Source organism: Diospyros lotus, chromosome 15 (assembly GCF_014633365.1).
Source record: "Diospyros lotus cultivar Yz01 chromosome 15, ASM1463336v1, whole genome shotgun sequence".
Taxonomy (NCBI): Eukaryota; Viridiplantae; Streptophyta; class Magnoliopsida; order Ericales; family Ebenaceae; genus Diospyros; species Diospyros lotus.
This window is the reverse complement of record NC_068352.1, coordinates 6712027-6725957: the sequence shown is the minus strand read 5'-3', so window position 1 is coordinate 6725957 and position 13931 is coordinate 6712027.

Below are 13931 nucleotides of genomic sequence, written 5' to 3'. Positions count from 1 at the left end.
AGCTCAATTATAAAAGGAAGGTATTTTTTAAGTAGTTTAACATGTATTTTTGTGTAATTTTACCAAACAATATTTCTTAAAAATTAAAAAAATAATAATATAGTACATAGCTGATATGCCAACCAAAATGGGCCCAAAAACTCAATCCAAGACAAGTACAAAAGTCTAAAAAGAAAAGGACATAAAAGACTGGGAGACTTTTCCAACTGAAGAGGTCCGGTGAGACCCTTTGGCAAGCTTGCTTCAAGGACCATAAGAAAGGACTTTCCGAGAGATCGGGCCCTTTCCCTCTATCTGATAGCGATCACATCTATAAATAGGGGTTACCCCTACTCTCTAACTATATCAAAAAGTTATACAAAAACTTTATGCATTCTTCTTTGGTTTTCGATTAATCTAACTTAAGCATCGAAGGATTCATATGGGAAAATTTTGTACGCCCTTTGACCAACTTTTGTCTTGTAGATTCTTAAAAACCTTAAGATAATTCCCTCAATACAAATTTTATTGTTGTATTTTAATGACAACAATTAGCACTATCTGTGAAAAACTTGATCGAAAAGCTAAAGCAAATTAATAATGGCTTATACAAGATCACTTGTGGATGGAAACTAATAAAGTCGAGAAAGACTTGAAGTCCAATCTCCCAAAAACACTCAAACACCATGAGAGACCCTTCCATTTGGGGTCTTGAGAACCTCCAAATTAGCTCCCCCTATTATCTCTCTAATTGACTATGAGGCTTTTTAGAGGCAACACAAGAAGAGTGTACAGGCTCTCCAGCAGATGGTAGGTTTATTACAGAACATCATACCTCATGCCTCTTTGTAGCAAACATTATAGAACTGTGATTGGAAAGCAAAGTGTGTCAATCACGATGACTCTCCAAGGAGATATAAGTAAATTTGTCTCTCCATGAGGGCCCCCAAGCAGATGATCACTAAGAGACTCTCCTAGACTTGGCTCTACCTCAGGAAAATGAATATGTTGTCTAAAAGCTTCACGTTAAAAGAGAACCCCCCTTAGAAAAAGAAATACCTAGTGATAAGAAAAGTACAACTCCTATAGAAGGCCGAGCCCCTTCTAAAGACTAGCTTAGGAAAGCACAAGAAGTTTGCAATTCGTATGTATTTAGTGCTCAAGAGACAACGAACATGAAAAAGATGATAGAGAAAATTTTGAAATAAAAGAGCTGGTACTAACCCAAGAGGATCATTAGAGGAAGAGAAAAATGCCCTTCACTTTAGAGATTATGGAAAAGTCTCTTTCGAGGAAATTCAAAATGCCCCAGTTGGCTACTTATTTAGGGAAAAGGGATCCTCATGACCACATACAAAATTATGAATCCTTCATGTTGTTTCACGGCTAGGAAGACGCTATTATGTGTTGAGCCCTTCCCTTTAACTTTAACTAATCATGCACATGTTTGGTTCAATGATCCGGTTGAAGGGTCTATTTCCTCTTTTGATCAATTAAGAAGGGAATTCATTAAGGCCTTCACCATCAGTAGTCAAAGAAAGAAGGACACCGCCTACTTCCTTAACATTCAATAGAGTAGCAAAGATACCCTCCAATAATATGTCTATCGATTCCAAAATACAATGTTAGAGATATGAGACTTGTAGGTAAGGGTAACCGTCACTAAAATGGTTCAAGGAACCTGGTTAGCCCTTCTACAAGAGTCACTTTCCTTAGACTAGCCAACAAACCTAGTAGATCTATTTCTTTAAGCTAACAAATATATCTTCTAGGTTGAAGTGATGAGAATGGTAAAAGGAAGTGAGGATAAAGAAAGAAAAAGAAGGGAAAGAGAATATGATGAAGGGACAAGTAAGAGGGTGGACAAGTCTAAAAAGCTCGATGCCCCCTCTAAGATTTATTTATGAAATTACACCTAGCTCACCAAGCCACAATCCGCCATCCTTGCAACTATTGAAGGATCGAGTCTCATCAAATTCCCAAAGAAAATTGATCGATCCTCATAAAGAATAAGGACACTTTCTATAAGTTTTGTAGGACTCGTGTGATGTTTTACTCTTGTGTTTAATTTTGATGATGAAAAAGTATCAAATGGTTTTAAACTCTAAATCAAAGTATAGGATTTGAAAACAAAAATCAATTTCAAGTGCTTTGTTAAAATGAAAACCAAATGATCTATAATTTTCTATAGATAAAAATTTGCACAAACAACTATTTAGATGAATTTCCTAAATGATTTTTACAAATTAGTTTTGAACCATTAGATAAATAAAGTAAAAAAATTTCAAAGGCAAAAGACCATCTTTATGTTCTTGATAGATTGATATTTTGTCTTTGATATACTTTTGATGATAAAAATCAATTGCATCTTGATAATGAAATTATTTTATCTATGGTTATTATCTTAGTGCTCTAAATTTCTTTTATATGATTTATTAAGCACCAAAATTAATTTAATCATACAATTAAATTTTGATGACAATTGAAATATTATATTTCTATTTAATCAAAAATTATTGAATGAAAATTAAATTCAATGCCAAGATATCTTGTGAAAAATTTCTTATGGCATTTTGAAATATTGTGTTTAATTTTAATTGATTTAAAATGAATTTTCAATAAAATATCTTTTAACCAAAGAAATCATTGTTGAGTGCATTCAAGATCATCTGTCAACAAGTATTAGAAAAATGCATGAAACTGTTGACAGTTTTCTAGCACTCTATCGACAATCAAAAAGCATGTTTTGATTATGCCATGAAACTATTAATAGTTTGGCAAGCAACTGTCGACAATCAGTAAGTTTGCAAAGGCAACTATCAACAGTTTATATACTTTTGTCGACAGTTTTTCATTTCTAAGCCTATTCTGTCGACAGTTTATGTGCTTATGTTAACAATTTGTTATGCATAAATTTTCAATAGCTAGTTTTTCAAACTCTAATGGTCACAAACGGGTACATTTCTCTTGAAACTTTTGGGAGGCCTATAAATACAAATCAAGGAGATCTTGAAGAGACTAATGGATAGAAATGAAGTGAAGTGACCTTACAAATTATTTACATCTTCTCAATATTCTCAATTGCAATTGTGTTTTAAATTTTCTCTCTCAAAAGCTTTGATCTCAATTTGTATTTTATCATTCAAGCCTTGTTTTTATTTTGAGAGACATTGCAACTAAGAGATTCATCTCTTAGATTCTCTCCTATTATACATTTCTTGTATTTTCTAACTTTGGTAGTTAGAAGGCCTACTTATCTAAGTAAGAGGTTTATATTTTCCTACCTTGTTACTAGAGGGTATATCCGGAGTGATATGAGGATTTTTAGTGGATTGTTTACAAAATCTTTAATGAGGAACTAAGGTAGTAGATTAAACTTATTTTAAACTGAACCACTATAAATTCTTCGTGTTCTTCTCTCACTTGTATTATTTTGTTTGTTTATCATTGTTAGCATTTCAATATCCTCACTTTCATTGAATTTTATTTTCCATCAAAAGGATTTTAAGTTTCAAACTAAATTTTTAAATTACCCAATTCACCCCTGTAATACTCAAGAAATTTGGATTAATTAAGAATAAGAAATTTATTAGAAAAATAGGATTTCAGAAAAGATTGGTATCTAAATAGCTTGACAAATTGACCGAATCGACTATAGGGAGTACCCTAGAGCGAAGATGCCAACGAAAAATTACGTGGCATTAACGAGCGTCTCGAGATAGGATTTATGGTGCCAAAAGAAATCGGATCGGTACAGCTAAAATGCAACTGCCAATTAGGCTACAATACCGAATTATTATAGACGATTTCCAAAAAGTCAACGGAAGCTTGAAGGGTCTTCGATTTTTCATAAGGAACAACCCTTTAGTGGTTTTAGGAAGAAACGAAGAGGTTTAGGGCCAAAATAAAGATTCGGGCCAAAGTGCAGTTTTTCAAAATTTCTAGAGGGAGGCCGAAACGATATTTTTTCAGAATTTTTAGGGGTCAAATAGATGTTTTTAGGCTTAAGGGTCGTAAATACAATTATGCAAAGTCGAGGGGCTTTGTGAAAATGGGTTAAAGAGAGAAAGCCAAAATATAAGGGGCTATAATGCAATTTCAAGAAAATCCCAAGCAACCATGGCCGACCAGCCATCTCGTTGCCGAATTCGGCCATGGGAGTCACGAGGAAATGGCTGGGGGACCTCGGGGGCAAGGCCAAGACTAGATTCTTGGCCAACAAGTGGCCAAAATCACATTAAAATCGAGCCAACTTTCGGCCGAAAGTGGCTGAAAGTTTGGCCACTTAGATCGCGAAAAATGGAGCTTTCGGTGGGTTTTTGGACCGACTTGGGGGAGGTAGAGACTCTAGGAGACTTGGGTTGGTCAAGATCGAGCTTTTGAATGATCGAAATGGCCTATAAATAGGCGTTAATGAAGGCCGAATTTGGGGAAGAAATTGGCTTCAAATCGAGGCCGTTTTTGAATGAATTGAGCGACCAAAATAAGGGGCTTTTGTTACCCATGAGGAGTAGATTATTTCTGAAAACTTTGGTGAGTTTTGGTGACCATTTGAGTGGGTTTCGAGCGTTGGCCGAAAAAACGCAAAGCAGCCGGAGGCGGTCTGTTAATCGGCCATTTGAGCCGGTTCCGGCATGTTTCTCGGCCACCAAATGGTGCCATGGTGATCGACTCAATGAGTTCTTCAAGATGGTGGAGTCAAAACGAGCATCGAGGCTTGTTACAGGTGGCCAGCGGCGAAGGAATCGCCTGAGAAGAAAACACGTGTAAGCTACACGCGCGGATCTCACGCGCATCCCACACGCCAGCGCATGGGGGCCTAGAAAAATGTGAAAAAAATCCCTAAAAAATCTAGAAAATTATTTTACGGAGGTCCGTGCAAAAAGTTTTGAGGTTCGGGTTCTCAATGTCTCAATTTTAGCATCAAAAAACCTCGTTTTGCATGAAAACACAACACCCGGGTAAGTCCAGTATTTTTCCTTGGAAGTTTATAGTCTATTATGAATTATTCTAGAAAATTATCGGACAACAAGTAGAGTCTCCATAGGCGAGACGTTATTTAATCTTGTTTATAGGATAAAAGCATTGATCCATGTTGAAATTGGGGTTGAATCTCCTAGAGTAGGTGACTTTGATGAAAAAAGGAACTCCAAAACTTTAGGAACAAACCTAGACCTCAGGAAATGGTTGCTTATATGGGGACATGGAAGTGTGTGCACTATCCTCAATTCTTTTAATTCTCCTCTCTTTCCATTCATTATCAAAAGAGCAAATTCTAGCAAAAGTTGAGGGTAGAGGCTGACGATTGAACAACACTAGGGAAAGAATCCACGATGGGTCCGTCAATGGCTCCCCTCATTCCCTTAGCAAGAAAAGGATCACTCTTCTTAGCCGAGGGGACAATGCGAGATGTTCCACACTCATCCAATGGCCTGGAAGGCCCCGAAAACTCCTTAAGAGGAAGACCACAGCCCACGGCAATTAACACCTCATGTAGATGACATAGCCCAAGAGAGGCTAACTTCCTAATAACCTCACGATATATTGTGCAGGTAATCTTAGGAGAGGGAAGCTCACTACCTAAGTGCCCCACTCATCATCCTAACATCACTTGAGTGGAGTATTCCAACTTGACGGGGGTTTCACCTAGAAACACCCAAACTCGAAGTTATCAAGATTGTTTAACAGATCAAAGAAAAGCCTATCAAGTTTGGGTAACCTCTAAAGGGTGAAGAAATAGGCCCGATAGTCTACCCCCCAAAGCCTATATAAACAGTTAAACTACTCAAGGGAATGCATCACATCCCACTAACTAGTCCCAACTGTTGAGGTGGAGCTGGTTGGGACCAAGTGGCTCATCCTTATAAACTCCATGCCAGATTGGAGAATTGGGAAACAAAGACCAGCTATTAAAGATGCCTTGTGAACACCTATGCAACCCTCATCCACACGAGTCGTGCAAGTATCTCCCTGACTAGGCACCCTCACCTCACAGTCAGAGGGAAAAGGGTAGGGAAGTTTGCCTTTATCCTCTTGAGGTCCATTTCAACTAACCTAGAACCCTTTCCTAAAAGAACTCTTAACTTCATGGGCGAGAACAAGCCTTTGTACTTGTTTAGTCTTAGCCATTTGCTTAAAAGAACGTACCGAATAGTTGAGGTTTCCGAGAGAGTTTATAAGAAGTCTCTGGGATAGTGTAAAGGTATCCAGGAAGTCTTTAAAGAGGCAGAAGAGTTCACATGAGTCTCCAAGAGAGTGGGGAAAGAGTCTTTCGGAAGTTTTAGTAAAATTCACTTAGGTGAAAAGTGAAAAAGAAGTGACCCAGGAACACCTTTAATAGGAGAACCTCGGAAGGCGAAGCGGCAAACTGGAAAAAAAATTAAAACCGCACGATCCCAAGATGGTTCACTAAATAAAGCTATAACATAAAATTAATAATAAATAAATAAAAGTCCCAAGTGAGTGAATAATCTACTGAAGAGAGAAAAAAGCAACAAAATTACTCTATCCTTTTAGAGGCACAGAATAAGTGGGAAGGAATTGATATGCTAATCAAAATAGACCCAAAAAGCCAAGTCTAAGACAAGTACAAAAGTCCAAAAAGCAAAGGCCGAAAAGGGCCTTGGAGATTTTTTCTGACTAAAGAGGTCCCCATGAGACCCTCGCAAGCCTTCTTCAGGAACCATAAGAAAGGGCTCCCTGGGAGACTCAAAAGTCCCCTGAAGACCTCTCCCAATTGCATCCTCGCTAGAAACCCTTCAACTCACCCCTAAAGTCTTTGCTTGACAAGCCAGAACAAATGGTTGTAATCTCAATCTTGAAAGAAGTGGGGACTCTACCGTCTATTAGCTATCACCTCTATAAATAAGTGGTGCCCCATACTCTCCAAGTATATAAAAATATTCTACAAAAGAGCTCTATATTCTCTTCTACATTTTGGCTTTCACTTAAACATAAAAGAATTCGTGTCTGCAAAAAAATGTCATATGCCCTCTAACCAACTTTTATCTTATAGATTCTTAACGTGTTTAAAAGATTCTCTCAATACAAATTTTATTGTTATATTTAGACGACAACGATAGTAATATCAAATAAGTTCACCATTAGTTGATTCTTGTCCTTTCAGTATTGTGCTACTTCACTTGCAAAAATTCATTTTTGTAACTCTTTTTTATTTATTTTTGCTTGAATTCATGAACCTAACTTTTTTACTCTTTTGCTTATATATCACAAATTGTCAAATCTTCTAATATTCTGATTTTAAATAACTTGGTTGAGGAGCAAAGAGAATGGTACAATGAATTATGACTGCTCACTCTTTCTGTTGTGTGAGGGCTGCATCATCCCCACACATTTGTTGCATTCATGGACAAACCAAACCAAACAGAAAGTGAAATAAAGTAAGTGGGAAAAAGAATAAAGGAAATTTGCAGTCACTGTTGACTTCAAGATGCTTAAATATCAATTATTTTCCTATTTTATTAATTACTATTTGTTGTTTTGAAAATTAGAAGGCTATGGCATTAGGATATTTGCTTGTTTTTAATTTTTACTATTTTTTATTTGGGGTGTCCGAGGTTTGTCCGACAAATCCCTAGAGACAAGTGATATTCCCCTTTAATGCACCAACGGGTAAATCCAGGTGTGAATACAATCTATAAATACTAAGAATTAGGCATTCGGCGCAATTCATGTGGGACTTACCTTTCAATCTTAGCCTTCTAGTAATAAATCTGCCTTCTAAGTCACCGCACTGATTCAAATTCTAATATTTCATGCGAAATTCTAAATACTTTACCACTACACAATGTCCCATAAAATAATTTTTTTATTATTTTTTTTTATCATTAAACAAGGTGTTATTAACTCAGTGTTGCCTAAGTTTGAAAATTAAAAAAAAATGTTAAAACTATAGTAGTACTAGTCAAGAAGTACCAGCATTTCATAATAAAGAAGTAATTATTTTTTACCATATTCCTAAATAATATCATATCTTATTAGATGAAGTTGGTAACATAAATTTAATCTTATTAATCATCTTTATTTATTTATTATATGTAATGGTTTCATATCGAATTTTTGTTAGTCTTTTACGATATCTTTTGTTAAAAACTTATTCTATTTTATCTCTCCCACAAATTTTTTTATTAATCTTTTTCTAACACGAGCGAACGATTTTGATCGTGTCGAGAGGATCATATAATGAGTAGAAACTATTTTAAAATTTTTAAAAATAAGAAAAAACCTCATTTTTCAATTCTTAACTCAATTTCCCTTTGTTAAAAACGATTATTTTTAATATTCTATTACAATTAAAATATCAAAATGGTATAAGATTAAAATTTCTTATAATCTTTATGACAACCACTCAAATATTATGCTATTTTTGGAAAGAGTCGTTTCTATTAACAAATTTACTTGTACTTTATAAAGTAGTACATTTTTATGGTTCGGACTCTCGAAATTCATAAATATATGTACGCGCAATTTTAAGTACATGGGGGTATGGTATGACACTCTGTTCATTTTAATTACATTATTACCCTTTCACATTATATCACCTCTCTTACATCACACTTTTTACACTTTTTATTGTTTTTACACTTAAGGAAGAACAAAAGTTTGGCTTACCAAAATAGAATTAATTAAAGTTGTCGGATTAGTTTTGTTTGATTTTTTTTTTCTTTTTTGTATCGATTCGATTCGATTAATTTTTTTTCAAAAGTTTGATTTTTTATTTTCGACTCAATTTTTTTGGTTAGAAAAATCAAATCGACCGAACTTAAAAATAATATTATTTTAATATTTATAAAAAAATATTATTTTCTTTGATTTTGTGTGTTTTCTATAAGTTATTTTAATTTTTTTAATTTAATCTATTCGGTTTGATTTATACAATTCAGATTCAATTTTTTTGGTTATTAGTTAATTTAATTTTTTGGATTAATTAGTCAGTTTAATTTAATTTTACTCCTCGATGAGTGGATTTCTATTAATTCGGTAACCAAACTGACCTTTTGCACCCCCTATCTACACCACACTTTTTCTTAATTTTACTATATTTTTTCTCCTAAATACACTACGCTCTTTTATTTTTACATTATATCTTAAATAGTGATATATCCAAAAATATTGTAATAGTTCCTATACATACAGACATTAATACAAGTGTTGTGGACATTGGTTGCAAGTTGTGTACAATCAAGAGCATCTACAAAATGGATCCCATGTGACCCATAATTAGCAAGGAAATGGAAACTTTCCATCTTCATGTACCCTCACTTTCATATATAAAAAATTGTGTAGTTTGGCTAACACTGGGTTGATGGCTACTAGGCATACCATTGGCGCCAAGTACCCCCTTAACATTTATAAAATACCAATTGATAGTCAAATATAAAAGGCAAAATGCACCACCTTTATTATTAGTGCCAGCTTAAGAGTTAGTGTGGCTCTAGGCAATAGAGGCATAATCAACCTTAACACTTTTTCTCTCTCTCTCTCTCGTTTTCTTGTGCAAGTACTAAGTAGTGTCACGGCCACCTCGCATTTGCAATATGTTGCTCTTGGTCTCCTTTCTCCCACAGACGACTACGTCTCTTAGTCTCACGACTCTCATCGGCGTCTACCGTCTCCTTTCGTTGACATCTCCTTTTATCTATCGACATTTGCAATCTCCTTCCTCAAGCATCTCTTTCACTCTCTAGCGTCGCATCCCTCCGACATCTGGTGTGCCATTGTTTTGGGCCTGTCTATTACAAAGCACCATCCTTAAATTTATTGCTCCATTTAACCTTTCTTTTCATTTCTTTCTTTTACCAAGTTCTTCTTTTCTAAGGCCCGTTTGGTTGTGGATTAGGTGGTAACATGGCCCCATACTAAACTAATAATGTTTTGTTTAATATGAAAAGAAAAAAAAAGATTAATTAACTTTAAATAAAATAACGTTGGCCAAGTGAAATTATATAGAACTTCCACCATGTGATTATATAAAGTCTCACCCTTTGCACAACTAAACAGCTATGTTGTTAAGATGATTTTACCTCTCTCTACATAAACTATCTAATGTTCTCTATCTTCATTTCTTATGATCTAGATATCGTATTTTGGTTGTTATTGCCTAAACATAATAATAAATTTATAGTTGGGAGTAAGTGTCCGTTTGAAATCTCCAGTCTCTAAGAGGCCTGCAAAAGAGGAAGCAGTTAAAGATGCTGGATGTCTACTGTACAAACTCTCAAATACTTAATTTAATCTCCAAAAAAAAGTGTAAAAAAATAAAAAGATTATAATTTGAGTAGAGTTTTTGTCTTATCTCGATCAGAGAAATCACCTATTATTTATAGAGATCGAAATTAACAAGTAGGGAAATATCCACGTCTTTCGAATCATTTGTTCTTGATTTCCAAGTAAAGACATCGAATGTGAGTTTGACACATTCTTAAACCCAAGAAAAGTCTCTATAAGAGTCTCCTAGATGTACCCAAAAGAGATCTCCAAAAGAATCTCTAAATAGACAATTTTGTCGGGAAGACCTTTCAGTCTTCTCTTTTTTAGTTTTTTTCTTCTTAGACCTACCTTGAGTTTAGAATCCCTATCATCTTCCTTTTTCTTATTTTATTTCATCGTAAAATAATCACACCAAACCATACTGACATAATAACAATAATAAATCAGCATCAACATTGATTAATTGTTATTGAAACATAGACAAAAAGCCCTAAATTTTAAATTCCGCCTAAAAATGCCAAATGCTTCCATCCACTTGAAAAAAGTATGTTTTGGATGTTGTGAAGGATGGGATGAATCAATAATTTGAACCTTAATTTGGCATGGAATGAAACAAAATGTCACATCAACACACACCCGCAGGCTCACGCTAAGGCACCTTTCGTTGTTTGCTCTGTCCTCTTCGGGTGGCCATTTCCTTGCTTAGATCTTCCCCATTTTATTTTATCCTTTATATAAAATAAGTACCCTATGTTTTGTCTGTTCCAAAGCCCATAGTTAATAGTTAAGGTCATGTCATTGTCCCCTAATCACAAGGCTGCTGTCCCAATCCCTCCTTAAATCCAGTGGTCTATGCTTACTGATTATGATAAAATTAGAGTTTATTAATGGGGGTCAGGCGGGGTGGATGCCCCTTCATTATTATCATGGCTTTGCTAAGCACTTCTAAACTTTAGCTAAGGACGCGGCTTGAAGGGATTCTCTTGTTTTATAATTTACTATTATTTAAGAAATTCTAAATATGCTATTTAAAATGTTTAAATATATATTTTAACACATTTTTTCATGTAAACATTCCAATTCTTTACTATTTTAAAGATAGCACTAAATGAAAAATATGTATAAGTACAAGAATTAAAATATTTTTTTTATTATTTAAAATAAAATATAATTGATATAGAATGGATTGTCAAATGAGACAAAAAGTCTATAAAGGTAGGTTTGATTGGAGGATGGAAAGTGGGATGGAATTTTAATTTTATGGAATTTCAATTCTCACCCCACTCCCTAAGAATTTTAATTTCTTGATTTCAAGGAAAATTCTCGCTTTTTGAATTAAAATAGAATTTCAATTCCAATTCGATGGGAAAAAAAAAAAAGACTTTAATAGAATTTCCTGAAATTTGGGTGAAAAATGAATTTCAAACTCATTTTTCACTCTTTCACCCTTATCAAATGCACCCTTATAATAAAAATTTGTTTGAGATGTTAATGAAAAAACTGTTGATGTAAAGGGTCTTTATGGTGTAAGATATAAATAGTATTAGTTAAGTGACAATTTATTAGGGTTAAACTCAATTTATTGGGTCTTGAATTCAAATGCCGAAAAAATTAGGACAAATAGTAAAAAATAATAATAATTTTTTTGTGAATATATAAATTTATTGAAATGTTTCAATTTTGTCAATTGTATCCCAATTGATTCAATTAAGTGTAATTTTATCTAAATACTTGAAATCAATTTGAAAAGCGTGTGTCATTACTGACGTGTCAAGCCACATGTCATAAAAAAAATATAAAAATTAAACTCACATATATAATTTTATTTTTTATTTTATATATATATATGGGTCTTACTCATATTTTTTTTATAAGAAGTAAAATGTCAAATCAGCAATGATTTATACCTCTCAAATTGATTTAATAAAATTACTGAACCAATTGAAATAAAATTGTCAAAATTAAAATGTTTAGATAAATTTATAAATTCAAAAAAAAATTAGAATTTTTTACTATTTACCCAAAAAATTATAACCCTTAACCTAAGACTTAAATCCTAAATCTTTATCAGTAACAAAATGTTAAATTTCTGAACAAAACCCACTTTTGTGGGCAAAAATAAAATAGGGGTAGAGCAGAGCAAGACATGTTGCATACAGCCTGGGCCTGGGCCTGGGGTGGGTTACTTGGTATCGAGTTAATATTTGTTTTTGAATACTTGAAGAAATTCAAGCTGATTGAACGTTTGCGAGTCAAAGAATGTGTGCGAAAGCTCTACGCTTGCATGCTTCGGTTAACTACAAATAACACATAAAAGCAATGCAGAAGCAATAATTAGATCCAGATCCAGATCCAGATCAGAGCAGCTTAATTTAATTTAATTTAAGTACAGTTGAGACAGGCGCCCAGTTGTGAATTGTCTTCACCAGTGGCAATGCCTATGGCTAAGCAGAGAGTTGTATAGCTTCCAAACTAAGTCACATTTTAAAGGATGGATTGACAGATTGAGGTTTTTAGTTTTTTTTTTTAATTTTTATTTATTATTATTATCATTATCTTTTAAATATAATAATAAATTTATTAATTAAAAATATTATTGCCAAACAATTTTAACTCTGTAAAAAAAAAGAATGTTGAGAGGATACAAGACAATTACTGCACAAAGTTTTCAATACTTAAATTAGACATTAAAAAATTGAATATCATTTGGAACGAGGGTTGATAGAGTTTTTCGAAATTTATTAGAATTATGAATTTTTTTTAATAATGTCTATTCAAGTATTCTGAAGTCCACTAAAATTAAAATTTTTATAGATAATGTCTATTATTTTTGTAAAACTCTCAAAAAAATTTCAAATATTAGAATCATCATGTTTGTGTTTTATTCGAAACCTCCGATCAAGAAAAAATTTACATGACAAGTTTCAAGATCTTATAGTCTTCCTGAACTTGTTACAATTATAGTCTCTCGAGATGGCCTCCAAGAGACTATCAAGTCTCTCGATTCTTTCAATCTTCAAACCGTGTCTCCCAGATGTGTCCAATCTCTAAAAAATAGTGTTCTTTGGAAACATTTTGATCTCTAGAAGACCATGTCCCTTGAAGACAATTCCAATTTATATTTTTTACCCAAAAGATTATTTTAGACTTTTAAGCTCTTTTAAAGGATATTTGTCTATGACACATAAATTATATATTTATATTTGTATTCGGATCTTATTTTCATGTAAAAAATTAAAAATCTAATTGATAATTATTATATGTATTTTCAATTTTGTCCCTGATTTTCTTTCCCTTTTTTCTCAAAGTCGAATAGAATTTGTCAACAACTCCCATGGGCATCACTACCACTACTCGCAAAAAGCTTTTCTATTCTCATTTTATTAGAAAAAAATTACGCTATTTCTTTTTACATAGAAAAAAAAAACACTATTCCTTTATTGGGTGTTTAAGGACACTAATAGTATTGTGTTTACCTCGAGATAGATGATAAAAGATCAATGCAAACTGTGAAAATTTATTGGGTGAATTTATTTTAAGTAGTTCGAATTTTATTTTTTAAAATGTAATTATTGTATCTTTGAGGGTCTAACGATAATATCTCATATTTGATTAGTTATATGAGAGATTCTACCTCTTCTATAAATAAAAGGGCAAGGCGGCGGTCAAAATAGATTTAACATCCTTTCAAGCGCTCGATTGTTATTGTGAGTACATGTTTT